The sequence below is a fragment of the Coptis chinensis genome, chromosome 2, assembly GCF_015680905.1.
Source record: "Coptis chinensis isolate HL-2020 chromosome 2, ASM1568090v1, whole genome shotgun sequence".
Lineage (NCBI taxonomy): Eukaryota > Viridiplantae > Streptophyta > Magnoliopsida > Ranunculales > Ranunculaceae > Coptis > Coptis chinensis.
The window spans coordinates 70,655,355-70,672,883 of NC_141457.1; positions in this window are offsets into that span (position 1 = coordinate 70,655,355).

Consider the following 17,529-nt stretch of genomic DNA (forward strand, 5'->3'; position numbering starts at 1 on the left):
TTTGTTGGATCTCTCGTTTTTTTCGATTCGATAAACTTGCTATATCTCTCGTTGATATCAAAAAAGTTGCATGAAAAAAAAATAATATAAAGGGGAGGGGGTTAGTTAGGGGTGTACAAAAACAGAGTTTGTTTTGTCAACGAGATTACATAATAGGAAAATATGATATCGAAAAATAAACGTACCCATTTCAGTGGCTTTTGACACTTGGGTTTCCATTGTTGATTTCGCTTGTTCGTTGGAGTGCTCTAGCTGGAAGAAGGGTTCTTCACATTAGTTCATAGGTTGTTTTTGAGTTTATAACTATTTAGTACAACGAATTTTCGTTTTTTTTACTAAATGGTACCCGAATTTTGTTTCTCGCCTATTCGTACTATGAAGTTTCAATTTAATACATCAATTAATTTTCTATCTAATTCCGTCCAATTTCACTAATGGCGTAGCACTATTCACACATCACTATTCACATGAACAATGTTTTTTCAAAAATTACAATTTTGAAAAAACAACAAACACTATTCATGTGAACAGTGTTTTTTTTTTAAATCTTAAAAATTAAATCTTTAATGAAAAATAATTTTTTTAAAAAAAACACTATTCACATGAACAGTGTTTTTTTTATATTATTATTACAAAAAAAATTATCATAAAAACTTACATAGCATATATATGCAACATATTCTTAAAAAAAAAAAAAAAAAAAAAAAAACTGTTCACGTGAATAGTAAAAACACTTTTAACGTGAATAGTGTTTTTTAATTATTTTTCATTAAAGAATTAATTTTTAAGATTGATAAAAAAACACGTGAATAGTTTTTTTTTTTTTTTTTCAAAATTTGAATTTTTGAAAAAAAACACTGTTCATATGAATAGTGAAAACATTGTTCGCGTGAATAGTGCCAACGCCATTAGTGAAATTGGATAGAAAATTAACTGATGTACTAAATTGAAACTTTGTGGTACGAATATGCGAGAAACAAAGTTCGGGTACCATTTAGTAAAAAAACGAAAGTTTGTTGTACTAAATGGTTATTTTCTCGTTATTTTTCGCGTTGTTTCAAGAGAGGAAAGAAGAATGTAAAATTACCATTCAAGCCCGTTTATTTTTAGGGTGTATATTTGGTGAATAAGCATGGCCGTTAGATTTCGTAGATCAAATGGTTGTGGAGAGGTGTCATTTTTTGGTGTCAATTAGTGGTGTCAATATATATGTATACACGAGTAGATTCTGTTTACCATATTTTTTATACCATGGTTTATACCACACCTCCTTACAAGATGAGTTAAGTGCTAATAATTTGTGGATATGATCTAACCATAGATAACATCTCCACAAAAATTCATCTTATTTGAAAATATCTAACCTAGTTAAAAATCGTTCTCAATTTTTTTTTTTTTTAAACGGCTCAGAGTTTAAAAACTAGGTTATGATTCAAACGTGTGGTAAACGAAACCTGCTCCATATATATATATATATATATATATTCAGGATCCACAACGACGATTTCCTATCAGATGTGAAACTAAACCCACTAAAGGTATCACAGTCCTATCGCCTTATGAGAGAGTCATTTTCAACTCTGATACTGCTTGTAACGCATCACCACTCACCACATGTCGATATTGTCCCCACTTATGTCTCCACTTACTATAAGTCATCCAAAGACTCGGGTCCAAAGCCTGCCCATCCATGGGTGTGGGGTTTTAACTCAAAAGGCCTCTACATTAGTAAGTGGGAAGTAATTTAATATATCTAAGATCCAAGACGACTTCCTATCAAATGTGGGACTAAACCGACCCAGGGTATCACAGAACTATCCTCCTATTTTTTTTTTGGATGGGGTCGGGTGCACATAACTCACTAAAACCTCTTTTCTAAGGTTGTTTAAAACTTTCACTTATGTAATTATTTAAAAGTCGCCATGCATGGTTTCTATAAAGATTACACCGCCGTAATCACTTCGATCGAATTCTTCATGCTACCGTCTACATTAAATATAACCGTTGGACTATGTGGGTGGGTCAAAGACTCAAAGTAGAGATATCTTGTTTCAGTAAGATAAAATCATATCTCAATTAATCAAAGAATTCACACTAGTAAGTAATGACAAGGGAGCTGAGGAGGAGTGGATTCCACCTCCACCCTGTAGGATGACGGTAGTTGCATGTTGACGCAGACTTAATACCTATTATTAAATTTGGATATCCAAAACCAAATCGTGACAATATATGCAATATATAATGGCATGGAGCTGCCTCATAATTTGCATATTTAATTTAATTATATGGTGTTATCCAACCATTAATTAAATACTCAATAGGAAGTTAATAAATCGACAAATCTCAACATAATGTTCCCCTATGACAAGACAAACAAGACAAACATGAAATTGCCCATCCGTGTGCTGCTAATTGCGCCACAAGTCCATTATGAATAACAAATGGTATTCTTCTAAACGTAAATTCGTTAGGTAGAGTTGTTTGTCATCACATTGTTGTTCATAATTTTATGCAAACTTTTGAAAAGCTTAATGAATTGTGATGCCAAAATACCAAAAGTACATCTCAAAGGCAAACATGATACAACAATGCTAGTTAGCTAGTTCTACAATCTTAGTTTCCACACGTTTCTCAATTTACGTCGTCGTTGCACTAGTAACTTGTTTTTTTTCAATTGTTTTTCCATATTTTCTATTTGTAACTCTAAAAGAATGCATACTAATATTTTTGGCCAACACAAGAGCTTCTAGCTCGATCAATTGGTTGTGTATTATCCCCTCTCCTCATGGGAGAGGTTGCAAGTTCGAATCTTATGAAGTGTTGGTTAGGATATCTTTCTTGTGTAATTATGTGATGGGCCTTTGGGCCAGGTGAGCCTTCGGGCTAGAGACATGGTGTTGCTACGATAGGTGGACCAAGGAGCGAAAACAAATTTTCATGGATAAGGTGGAGGCGGTTGGGTCTACTCAAAATGACGCATTAGCGAGAGGGGCTAGATTCCCTTTCGGGGTTGATGAGCCTTCGGACAATGTAAGCCTTCAAGCTAGGGTCCTTCAATGTAACCGGTGTGACCCGTAACCCTCTAAATATTTCAAACAAAAATTTAATAATAATAATAATAATATATATTTCCAAATAGGAAATAAAATATTTTCTATATGGTAAGTTACAGTATTGACATATATGTACAATAATTTTCTTTAACAAATATATATACAATAATTTCTAACATCTGTTAGACATCAAGATAATATGTTAATATGAATTTCTAACGTCCGTTATGATGGCTAACTGACTGTAACGAGTAAGGAGACTTTCATATAGTGCAACAACAACAAAATAGAGAGCTTTTAGTGAAGTATGCACGTGATGTCAAATATGAAAACAACAAGGTGCATATTTATTGATAGATAAAACATGTCATTGACTCTCAACACATATCGACAAGTACGTTATCATGTCTGGCCATTAGGGTGAAAGATTACTTTCAACACTATCTTATGGTTTGTATACACTCGAACCTATTTATCTAATCTAGGAGCTGAGTGCCACCCGGCTATCAATCCGCTTTCAAACATGGAAGCCGCTAGTGCCTATTAATGTTTTACTCTTTATTGTTTGTCTAAACTTGAACCTATTTACCTAATATAGGAGTGTCACTCGGTTTGCTCTCAAACCGCTTTCAAATGTTGAAGTCTCTAGTGCATGCATATTAGATTTTTACTATTTATTAATTGTTGAAATCTTTGTCGGTGCATATTAATGCAAAAGGTTTTGAATTTCATTATAAATTTTTGGTAGATAAACAAAGAAGTAAATTTACATCAAATCAAATAGAAAAAATGCTTAACCTTTAATCGTGACATTAAAAACACTACTAGGATTAACTATGAGCTTGACTGGATCGTATTACTTTATTCTCAAAATTAATTGTAGCTATCCTCTTTCTCCCTCCTAACAACAAACTTAATTTGGTTAAGTTCTCAAGCTAGACTACCACCCTTTCAAAGTAGTATACTTTATTAAGAAATAAATTAGTTTGATTACTAGAAATAGCAAATAATGAAGAAAGAATCATAGCTCGATCTCGTACCCGTTATTCCGTTCTTACCTATTTTTTCTACATATACATATTGATGAACTGTTGATTTGTAGCGAGACACACACCCAAGTGTATATTAGTTATTAATGCAAATCAATGTTATTCAAGTAGGGAGCATAAAAAGTACATTGATACTCTCTAATTCCAATTCGATCAGATAGATTTTTCATTCACTCCTAAAATACATTTATTTTACCAGGAAACAAGAAGAGCTTAGGTTATACTAAAATAAATCACATGCACAATCTAATATATATTCTTTCATTATTATTATGACATATAAAATATAAAAATGACTACAATACTCTTAATTTGGCGAGACATATCCAAAAATTAAGGTGTTTAAGTAGTTTTTTTTTTTTTTTTTTTGAAGCATTTAGAGGTTAGGCTGACCTCGACATGTATTAAAGAAAAAGAGACTCATGTTCTCAAGTACATTTTCCCTTGTGCGTCCTCCTTTACCATTTCATAGTCTAAGTAGTTGATATAACTTTGGAGACACATATTGTATATGTTCAACTTTAGAATGTCAAGAATTTACATATATATATTAAATTTTAGCTCATTCCAACAAAAGATAGACATTCATCAATATCTATACATTTTAGTACGCACTGTAGTTTTTCAAACTACAATAGTCACACTTATCTGTGCATCGACAAAATTCCAGCTGTTTGATTTGTCTAATATTTATACATGTTAAATACTACGTATCAAATTTAACATAAAATTCATAATGTTAAAGTGTGTGGACTGAAAAAGATGAATAGTCCCACGTTGAACAAGAAAGGAGTTCATTATGGGTTGATAAAGTGGGAAGATCACTAACTAGTATCGAGGCCTTTTCCGATATATAAAACCCCACACCCATGGCTAAGTTGTGGCCCAAACCTAATGGGTGGTTAAGTGTGGGACAATATCGGTACTAGTTATCCCATGGGAGTGGAGGCCCAGGCCTGGCGGGTGTGCCCAGGTCCTAACAACTGGTATCAAAGTCAATAGTTCGACAAGGACAAGGACAAAAACACTGATCATGCAGAATTAAGAGACGAAATCATTCAAGGTGGAGCGCCAGAAAAGGCCGCAACTCATGTGGAGTTGCTTAATGAAGCGTGCCCATTACACTAAAGATTGGTGCCCCTTGGATGTTGTGGAGATTGGAGAGGGTGTAACTCGATTGAATCTAACAACATTCATGTGGAGTTGCTTAACGAAACGTGCCCATTACACTAAAAATTTGTGCCCCTTGGATGTTGTGGAGATTAGAGAGGGTGTAACTCGAGTGAATCTAACAACATGGAATGATGTTCGAAGTGGAGTAGGCTCTGGGGTTGAGAAAAAATAGCCTCCCTTAGAGGCCTAGACACACCAAAGCTCTGGCATTGGATCATGCTCGACGATGAACGAATGGAGTCCCTTGCTTGGAGTTTGGTCTAATTAAGGTGGAAATTGTTAGAGTGTGTGGACCGAAAAGAGAAATAGTCCCACATGGAATAAGAATGGAGTTCATCATGGGTTGATAAAGTGGGAAACTCACTAACTAGTACCGAGGCCTTTTCAGATAAAACCCCACACCTATGACCAAGTTGTGGCCCAAGCCCAATGGGTGGTTAAGTGGAGAACAATATCGGTACTAGTTATCCCATGGGCGCATAGGCCCAGGCCTGGCGGGTGGGCCCAGGCCCTAACTCATAAATGGGTTGACCTTCATCCATACATATACATTTTATTGTGTAGTGCTACTGTTTTTTCAAATTATTACTAATTTATGATATACAAATTATGGATATGATAATTCTTGAAACCCATATAAAAATAGTAACCTAATCACGTTTCCATTGAAAAATAAACTTCTAACTCACCGCTGTTGAAGTGCTATAAAGAAAACTATATGAAGAGTAATGATCTTGCCACAAATAGCTTTATCCTTTTTTTTACTTCTTTCCTTCAATTCTTTTTCAAGTCAAGATAGGTTCTTAGTTTCTTACTTATTCCAAAAGAGCATAGGTGTTACCCCCCGAATTTCGACAAAATAGGATAACAATATTTGTTCCCGACTTCTTGATTTTTGGAAACAATTTGAAACCAAAATAATTTTATACATTAAACTAAACTCCTCATTATTACAAAAATCTACATGTATGTATGAAAAGCAAGCAAAAGAAGATAATGTATGTATGAAAAGCAAGCAAACAAAATTAAAGATAACATTTGCTTCAAATGAGAATAATCTATTACACCTCAAAAGGAAAACAAACATATTCTTTATTGATACATGATAATTAAACACCCAAAACTGTAATATAAACCCCGTATAGACATTGTTTTTTGGTTGATTATGTGTTTAATAAATGTGAAATAATTGTATTTTCATGCTTTACAGATTTCGGCAGTTAACGTTCAAATTTAAGCAAAACCTGTATTTTAGCATGGAATAATGTCAAAATATTGCTTGGAGATAAAATCTTCCTACTTGACCCATTAGAAGCTCACCAAGGCCCAACTAAAGCCCATTGGACTTTGGGTTTGTTTGTTGGGCTTGTCCATTTTCAAGGCCCATGAAACAAGTTAAAGACAAATTAGCACAAATTATGGAGCACAAATAATAGACCATGAAACATAGAGCAAATTATGGCACAAAACATGGAGCACAAATCATTTCAAGGAAGAAAAAAAAAGTTTGACAATTATGTGTAAAGATTCCTCACTTGCTTTATCTTCTTTTGCTTGCTTTTCAGTTGTAGATTTATCTTTGTAGTTTAAAGTAGCATAAAACAAACCACATAAAATTATTTTCTCTTCCCCAACCATTTGAATCTAACTTGATTTTTCTTCCGCTTGTTTTGAGCGTGTTCGAGATCCTTCACTGTAAGTACCCACCGTTCTACACTACAACATACGTGTCCATACACCAGGTCGTACTTCACCAGCTCGTATCAAGCCATCAAGACACAACAACGACCCAGACTCAGGTCGTCCTAAATACCAATTACAGCAATATATGGAAGCAAATGATCTAGCGCAATCCTGGAGTTCAGTTAATGCTCCAATCAAGGAGACATTTACTTTGTAACATCAGGAGTAATGGCGAATCATCAAGATAGCACACAATGTGGATCTACCCTTGACAACGGCCTGGAGCAAATAAGGAAGGTCAGCTCAAACATCTATTAGTAAAGAGAGATGAACTACATAAGGCTTGATTCAAGTTTACCCCCGAGAAACTTGATACGTAGGCAACTCTTATCCCAAGAAAGAGTGCAACCACTCCCTATCAGTCCTAACCTCAGGTCGTAGACCCCCAAAATACTAAACCTCTACATTGGCGCCGTCTGCCTGTTCGTTCCTTTGAGAAAACACAAACAAACTATTTTCTCATGCCCACGAAGCTGGTTAGGAAAACCACCATGGAAGCATAACTACAGGCTTTAGCAAATCAAATGAGGACGCTCTAAGATTCCTTTGTAGCCCTTCAACAAGAAAACCAAACTATGCGCGACCAAGCCACCTCCAACACCAACAATGGCACCCCAGATGCATTAGAGAACAACGCAGTCACAACCCTCACCACTACCACCAATCAGCGACTAGAAGACTTCGCACAGAGGTTGGAGAAGTCGAACGACAAAGCTAGCACGGTCCAGATTGCTCAAAAGATTCTCCAGTCATACAAGGCATCACCATTTACCACTGAAATCAGGGACAAGCAGCCTCCCTCAGAATTTATCCAACCAAAGTTCTCATTGTATGACGGTAGCTCGTGTCCAGGCCAGCACGTAGCTTGTTTTAGCCAGATCCTCTCACTCTACAATGCTCTAGACTACGACTACCTGAAGTGCAAACTCTTTCCAGCCAGCTTGAAGGATGGCGCACTAGACTGGTTCTACACGCTCACCCCTGATTCAATCAACAACTTCAATAAGCTTGCTGAGACGTTCACAGCAGAGTTCGTCCACAACAGAAAAAAACAAGCCGACCTGGACTCCTTGTTTCAACTTAAGCAAGCACACGAAGAGACGATCTGGGCTTTCCTAGGACGTTTCAAAAAGGAACTCCTATCAATGGAGCCAGGCCTCAAGGACAGCTTTGTAACTTCTGTATTCACCAACGCCCTCTTGGACAAATCCGACCTAGCAGGGTCTCTAATGCTAACAAGCGTAACGCTTTAGACGACTGCACTACGTAATCAACAAGTACATCAAGTACGAAGAATGGATGGCCCAGCGCAAGGGCAAAAAAGTCCTCGCAGTAAGCGACAAGCGAGGACCCAAAGAAAACAATCACTACTAAGGCAACGACAACAACAACAACAACAACAAGGGCTCCAACTCCCACAAGCCCTCATACACCAAAAGGGAATTCTCCAATTTCTCCAGGACGCCAAGCCATATCCTGAAGAAAATATATACAGAACCATACTTCAAGCCCAACATCAACAAAGTCATAGCAATCTAAGGACGTCCTTACTGCCATTTCCACAAACTCCACCACCATGACAGGGATGAGTGTTGGAGCCTCAAGCACTACCTCCAAGACTTAGTCGAAGAGTGAAAACTGAAAGAGTTCCTGCTAGAAAGCGACCTCAGGTATACGCTGAATGCCAATCGCAATGTAATCGAAGCGGAGCGGGAATGACATACTTTCGGAAGGAGCGTAGCGAGAATACCCCGACGATCTAAATCTCGGTCGTCGAGGCACGAGAGACAAAGATTCGTCCGATCACGACGAGGAAAAGGTAATCCACATAATTACAAACACCTCCAACAACGAGACCTCAGGTCGTGAAAAGCGCAGGCGTGTAGGAGCGCTGCAAGAAATATACCACCTCTCCCACAAAGCCGAGGTGATCACTCCTACCAACTCTCAATCTACGACCTCCATATCATTTATGGAGGAAGATCTCGACAAGGTGTGCCTGCCCCACAATGATGCCCTGGTAGTGCACGTCAAAATCAACGGATGGACAGTCAAAAGGGTCCTAATCAATCTGGGCAGCTCCTATGATATCATTTTCTACCAAACATACAAGGATATGCACCTGCCAGACTCGGTGATGATATAGTCAAATGCACCACTCTATGGATTCAACGGAGATCGCACATATGCCATTGGAGACGTCATCCTACCAGTCTCCATTGGAGAAAAAAAGGACATGGTCAAAACTTTAACACACTTCAGTGTAATTGATGTCAAGTCGTCCTACACTGCCATCTTAGGCCGTAAATGGATTCACAAGATCGAAGTAGTTCCATCCACTTTACACTAAGTCCTACGGTTCCCCGGACCCCGAGGCATCATGGAGCTCAGGAGCAACCAACTAGAAGCTCATAGATGCAATCACGTCAGCGCAACAACCATGATATGGTCAAAACTCAGGTCGTCCAAGACAAAGACGCCCCAAAGCTGCAAGATCCTTAGGCGTCCAGCTCACAAGCACTAGCAACATACAAGCTCAAGGAGAAACAAACACAAATCGAACCAAGAGAAAAAAATCAATTTGGGCACAAATGATGGCCCAAAGTTTGTTTATGTAGGGGCTGACTTTGACCCCATGCTCAAAGAGCAACTTGTCAAATTTCTATCGCTCAATAAAGATGTTTTTGCTTGGTCGTATATCGATATGTCAAGAATCGACCCTCAGGTCGCTTGCCACAAATTAAATGTAGATCAAACTGTAAAGCCTATCAAATAATGACCTAGGAAGCTTGCACTCAAATTTTAAAAAGCCATCAACGAGGAGATAGAAAAGCTCAAAAATGTTGGATTCATCAGAGAAGTTGAGTACCCGACCTGGCTAGCTAACATCGTAGCCGTTCCTAAGAAAAACAGCCAGGTACAGCTCTACATAGACTTCACCAACTTCAACAAGCATTGACCAAAGGACAGCTTCCCCCTACCAAGGATTGACATCCTGGTATATCACACTTGCGGACATGATCTTCTATCATTTATGGACGCATACAGTGGGTACAATCAGATCCCACTTGCAGAAAAGAAACCAGAAAAAAACGTCCTTCATAACCGAATAAGGAACGTTCTGCTACAACGTTCTACCATTCGGCTTGAAGAACGCCTGTACGACCTACCAGAGACTGGTCACAAAGATGTTCAAAGACTTGCTGGGCGACACTGTGGAAGTCTACATAGACGACATGGTAGTCAAGAGCGAAAAAGCTGGTGATCATATTTCTCACCTCTAAGAAGCCTTTGAAATATTGCACCAAAACAAGATGAAACTTAACCCAGCAAAATGTGTATTTGGAGTAGCCTCAGGGAAATTCTTAGGGTATCTCGTTTCACAAAGACGCATTGAAGAAAACCCAGAACAAATACGAGCTCTCTTAGAAATGTCAGAGCCAACTACCAAGCAACAAATCCACAAGCTATCTGGCATGGTTTCAGCCCTCAACAGGTTCATCTCACGTGCATCTGACAAGTGCAGACCCTTCTTGCAAATAGTCAAGAAAGGCGCAACATTCATTTGGACAGACAAATGCCACAAAGCCTTCAACGACCTGAAGGCTTACCTATCAACTCTGCCCGTCCTGTCCAAACCAAATGAAAGAGAAATACTTGGGCTTTACCTTGTAACTACTGACTTCACCATCAGCTCGGTCCTCTTTCGTGAAAACGAGGGAATCGAAGAGCCAGTCTACTTCACCAGCAAGACATTGGCAGATGCAGAAAAACATTACTCTGCAATAGATAAAACAATGATGTTTTTGTTGTACTCTGCTCGGAAGTTCCGTCCTTACTTTCAGGCTCACAACATCAAGGTCGTAACAGATGTACCCATCAAGCAAATCTTGAGCATCATATCAAGTTCGTTCCAAGAACGTCTTGCAAAGGCCAAGTCATTGTTGATTTCCTTGCCGACTTCCCCGTTGAAGATGTCAACTGGGAACCTGAGCCCATCACTTCACTCTATCAACCAACCACCCCAGACACATGACACCTCTACGTAGATGGAGTGTGCAACAACAGCAGTAGTGGACTGGGGGCTGTGTTAACTTCACCAGAAGGAACACAGCTACAAAAGTCAATCAAGATCGATTTCGCAACATCCAACAATGAAGCGGAATATGAAGCATTAATCACAGGCCTCCGCATGGCACAACAACTACAAGTCAGAAAACTCAAGACTTACAGTGACTTGCAGCTAATTGTCAAACATATCACCAAAGAATATGTGACAAATGGAGCAAATTTAGCCAAGTATGCCCAGGTCGTCAATAATATCATCAGCTCGTTCACAACATTCTCCCTGGAACATATTCCCCGAGAAGATAATAGACATGTAGACAACCTGACTTTCTTAGCCTCGAAAACTCAAGAGGCATGTCCTAGTTAGCACAGTCTACATTGAAATCCTGGAGAGGCCCGCCTACCAGCAAGAAAGCGTCAACAGCCTCACAGACTTCTAGCCCTCATATGAAGAAGAGATCACTCAATCTTGGATAGGCCCATTCCTAAAATTTATCGTACATGGCAAACGCCCAACCGAGGCAAAGAATGCTCGTGCCATATAATTTTGAGCTCCCAGATACACCGTGATCAACAGATGATTATTCCAAAAATCAGCAGGAAGGCCCTACCTAAGGTACATAATTTCACGCGAAGGCCAACTCATCTTTGATGAAATTCATAAAGGCAAATGTGGCAATCATGCAGGAGCAAGATTTTTGGCTCATAAAGCAATCACCCAAGGGTATTATTGGCCAGGCATGCACATCAAAGCAAAGAAATATGATATCAAATGCCACCAATGTTAAATATTTAGCCACAACCACCTAAGTCCAGCACGGGAATTGATCAACATAGCCAGCCCGTGGCTTTTTCACATGTGGGGGCTAGACATCATGGGACCATTCATTCCACAGAAGAAAACAGGACTCAAATACGTCCTGGCAGCCACAGATTACTTCACCAAATGGGTTGAGGCAATCTCACTCGTTCAAATCAAGGAAGTTCACGTCATCAACTTCATTTGGACCAATATCATCACAAGATTTGGTCTACCCCACACCCTCGTCATGGACAATGGAACCCAATTTGCTGGCACACAAGTCAAGGTATTTTTACAAAAATGGCACATCACTCAAGTATTCTCTACACTTAGATATGCACAAAGCAATGGCCAAATAGAGGCCACAAACAAAGCCATCAAAGAAAATCTCCAAAAGAAGTTGGAAGCAAGAAGAGCCAATGGCCAGAACAGCTCGAGAACATTTTATGGGCATACAAAACAATAGGCAGAGCTAACACCAATGAATCTCCATTCACACTTCGCTTCATAACAGAGGCAGTCATACCATCAGAACTTACAATCACAACCACATGTTCTGAAATCGTTGAATCAGGAGAAAGCGACAACATCTTAGCCAAAGAAGTCGACCTCCTGGAAAAGTGGAAGGAAATAGCTGCAATATCCTTAGCTCGGTACCACCAAATAATCCAACGATCTTACAACAAGAAGGTCGTCCCAAGATCTTTTCAAGCTGGCGACTTAGTCCTCAAAAAGACTTTAACACCAGCCAAGCTTGACCCAACCTGGGAAGGTCCATACATAATTCACAAAGTCGTTGGAAATAGAGCTTACTGGATCAAAACTCAAATCGGTGATGTGCTTCCCCGACCTTGGAATACAGCTCTACTCAAACATTTTTACCAATAATTTGTCTCCAGATGTATCAAGCAGTATGAATACAAATCTATCAGCATTTCGCGTATAAATATCATCTTTGTATTACATGAGTACCACGTATCTTGCACCAACAACCTGATCTGGGACATCAAAGTATCAAGGTCGTACACCAATGCCAGAGTTAAGCATGACTTAACTATAATTACCACGCAGTGGTTAATTATCAATCAAATCCAACCCAACATCCCCCAAAAGGACCACAAATCAACTTAACACCAACACCAGGGTTAAGCTTGATTCAACTGTAATTATCGTGTAAAGACCAATTATCAGTCAAATACAACCCAAGGGACCCCCAAAAGGACCCAAAGTCAACTTAAGGCCTTTAAAAGGCTTAAGTTCGACTCAATTATAATTACCAATCAAAGGCTAATTATTAGAAAAAAAATCAGTAAGAAGTTCCCCCAAAAGGAATGACTCAGCCAATACACACACCTAAGGACACAATAAACCTGGGTGACAACTACGCGCATCTATCAGGTCGTGAACATAACTACGACTTACAAGCATCAGACGATCTAACATAGTTCAACAGGTCATCGAATCCACTACTATGCAGCACATGTCGTCAAATAACAAAGCACAAAGCCGGAGAATCAATCACCACAAAAATTCAACCACAATATCAATTACAGACAAGTAAGTAATTTCAATACTTTTTACTTAATACAAATTTGGTTAGATACTAGAGGCCCCCAGGTTATCCTAGGAAAACGACCTCAACATCCCCGTCAAAAAAAATATATAGGAGTTATCAGTATCAAAAGGAGACATAGTTCAAAAATTTATCCACCATCAATCAAGCTTACAAGAAGAGCACAATCACTGAACAAAGGGAAGATTCTCTACATTCAAGGGCTCTAGTAGGCAACCTTCTTCCCCAACAGGGCCACTAGCTGGATCACCACTTGCATTCAACACTTTTGTGACAACATCTTCAGTTGGTTGAGCAGCTAGAGCAGCACTCTAGTCGGAGGGTAGATCAGGTCGTCTACTAGCATCTACAACAGCACTTTCCACAGCTACTATTGCAGCCCCACTTTTGACTGACCTCTTAAGGGTTTTGTACTTACATTCTAGCTCCATGTAATCATCCACCAGAACATAGACATCACCACTCTCTTCCAAGTCGACAAGGTCGTTGTATTCATTCTGAGCTCGCACATCAATGGCCTGCACATTTTTGCACTCATCAACCCAATTCCCGACCTCTACCCTGGAAGCGTCAAGAGACGGCTGCAACAAGGCAACCCTACCAGCCAACTCCCCTACCTGAGCCCTCAGCCCCCCAACTTCAGCATACTCCACCTTTTGCATCGCCAGCAGCTTGTCATAGGCCTCCTTGGCAGCATCCAGCTCTTTCTTGTATAGGTCGGAGATAGTTGTCATCTCCTTCAGCTTCCTATACATGGCCAGGACCTGATAAATAACAAAATAAGTCACAAAGCAATAAATCAAAGTACAAAAGAAAAGCTTAGATTGGAGGGACACTTACAAAGCAGATGGAGGAGCGATCCATATCTTTCAGCTTCACCTCCAAGTCCTTCCCCATCTCCAATTGGTGCCTATCTCCATCTAAGGCAATACTCTCTAGTAGCCCTCCAGCAACTAATGAAGACTTAAAGCTGCAGTCCTTATTTTTCACCAGCTTTCTCAAACCATTCACTGGGTTGTAGTAGCTAACCACCCTATCCAGGTCGTCAGACTCAGTAGCCTTGTCACCTGGGGACGCACTCCCCGACCCCTTGCACTTTTGGGCAGTTGGCTCAGTCTCATTAGCCTTTTTTTTCCTCGGGCATCAGCCACCCCCACATCAACAGCCAACTCCTTCAGATTCATCTTCTTCAAATGAGCCCGACTTGAAGAGGTACGACCTTCCCCCGCACCAGGTCGTTCCTCATACTCAATTCGGGTCCTCTTCACCCCGCCGGACTTCACCACCGGAGTGCCCTCTTCAGGCCTCGAAAAGGTCGCGGGGAGCACCACCACTCCCCCACCCCCCTCCAACACTTCCACCTGCACCACGACCAGCTCGGTCACTATCACCCCCCTTAGAATGTCTAGAGGCAGAACGACTATCAACAGCTCCTCCAACTGTTCTCACTCCAGAAATAGGTTGCCTCCTTTGGCTCTCCCTCTCCATTTTAGGATCCGAGCTAGAATAAGAGATATCAAGAACAAGCTTACAAGCCCTCTTCTTCTGCTCAGCTTTCTTCTTGTTAATCTTCGCACCGCCTTGTCTCTTGAAGTAGAGCGCAACCTCCCCCAATAAGGACGCTTTCTCTTCCAAAGTCAACCTAGCAAACTCTTCAATAGCCCCCCATATACGCACGATCCCAAATTACGACCTTTGCAAAACAAACAAACATCAGAACGTCATCCTATCAAACTTATAACCAAAACAAATGACCTACAACCTACAACTTACAACATAAAAATGACCCACATCAAATAAACAACCTACCATCAGTTCTCACACTACGATTCCCCACCTCATACCCAGGAGGACAATAATTCCACACAATCAACAGAGGCCTACGCCATCACTCCTCCTTACTCACACCAACAATCATCGGTGATTTACCCTTCATCACTTGAAAATCAAAGTTCATAGCAGCGGAAATTTTCATAGAGAAATGCTCTAAAACGTCAGACAAATAGATATTATAACCTCTGAGTCTCAACAAATTCAACACGTGAGAAAGACAACCTTAGCCCCGCCTTCAGTTGGTCATACGTAATTACAACCCCACCGTCTCGAGGCACTTAATCCCAGCTAAACACATTCTTCTCACCACTCAGGTCGTATATCATCAAGTCGGGGCTATCAATCCCAAACTCCCTTCTCAAGTCCCAAAAGTTATCAAACATCGACCTAGTCACCACCTCCTCAGTCATTGTTTCCAAGGAAGAAGACGATGACGCTTCACTTCCACTACGTGCCCTAACACCACCATCATCATCACTCAAAGTTCTCTCTTTCCACTAATCCAACTAAACTTCACCACTCAAACTATCACTAGTGATCGACATTACAAACACAAAAACAAAACAAAAGATCAAATTATTTCGAGATGAAAAGTGTCGCAACTGAAGATGAAAACTTGAAAAGTTTTTTCTTTCTTTTTCTTTGCTTTTTTTTTCGTCTGTTGAGATGATAGAGTGAAGAAATGAAGCACCGCCAGACCCTAAACCCTTCAATTGTGCAAAACCTCGAAAGAGACAAAACGTTTGGATTTCCCACACAACACAATCATAACTTCGCCCACAAACCGCTGCGATTTTGGGCCCATGGGTCAGATCCAACAGTTCTCGCACATTTTCCAAACCAAACAAAGCCAGCTATGCGACACGTGGTTAATGCTTTATTTTATCTTTTCTTTTCACATCACAGTTGTCCAAAGAATAAATTAAATAAAATAAAGAGGGCTGTGTAAGTACCCTCCGTTCTACACTAAACACACGTGTCCACACACCAAGTCGTACTTCACCAACTCGTATCAAGCTATCATGACGCAATAACGACCCAAACTCAAGTCATCCCAAATACCAATTACAGCCATATATGGAAGCAAATGATCTAGCGCAATCCTGGAGTTCAGTCAACGCTCCAATCAAGAAGACATTTACTTTGTAAATAAGGTCAGCTCAAGCATCTATACGTAGAGAGAGATGAACTACGTAAGACTTGATTCAAGCTTATCTTGAGAAACTTTATACGTAGGCAACTCTTATCCCAAAAAAGAGTACAACCACTCCCTATCAATTATAACCTCAGGTTGTAGATCCCCAAAATACTAAACCTCTACACTCACCGAAAATACTAAACATCAATATATACACTAACGCAAATCACATGCAACAATCATCTTTATTCAATATCAAGACTTATCGACTATGTTCATATATGAACACACCTGATAAACAAACATGCAAATCGGGTCAGTATTATAAACAATGCTGGTATTAGTAGTCTTAAATTCAAAACAACCTTATACATTATCAAGAAGACATCTAGTTCCTCCATCAGAGGTGCCTTAACTTTCAAATAAATCCATTGCATCTTATATAAAGGTAACAAAAGTAAAAGTTTACTCTATATTTATACTGGCATAGGCCGGATCACAAAGTGAGATATATCTGCAAAATTATTAATTCAACCCACTATTATGCAAAACGATTGTGAGTACCAATAAAATACTATAAAACAAAATCTTTCCTATGCATAATTTCAACCATTATTTCATCAAGCCAGCCAAGGTGAACAATCATCTCCACCACAAACTTCACAACTATAATCAACAATTAATTATTGTGTTCAAATACACTTTAACATATTATTATAATAATTATTATTTATAGTTTTGCAAGTGTCCCTAAAATCACGTTCATCACAATGTTTTACCTAGTTACCAGTGTCTGGGAAAAAGAATTTCGTTCGTTGGATTTTTGTGCATATTTTGCCTCTTTCTTGGAGCAAATTTAATTGAAGTTCCAAAAAATAAATAAATTTAACACATATATCCAACCATAATATATGATATTAAAACAAAATAGTTGTAACCTTTTCCGTGTTCATTCTCTTTCTCGTGTAGGTTCTCATACTCTTTTCGACCTCATCTAGTACTCACAAGGTCCCCATGCCTGTAATACACTAGCTTCACTATTAAGCTTTACCTTTACACTTCTAAACACTACTTTAACGGAATTTGCAATAGATACA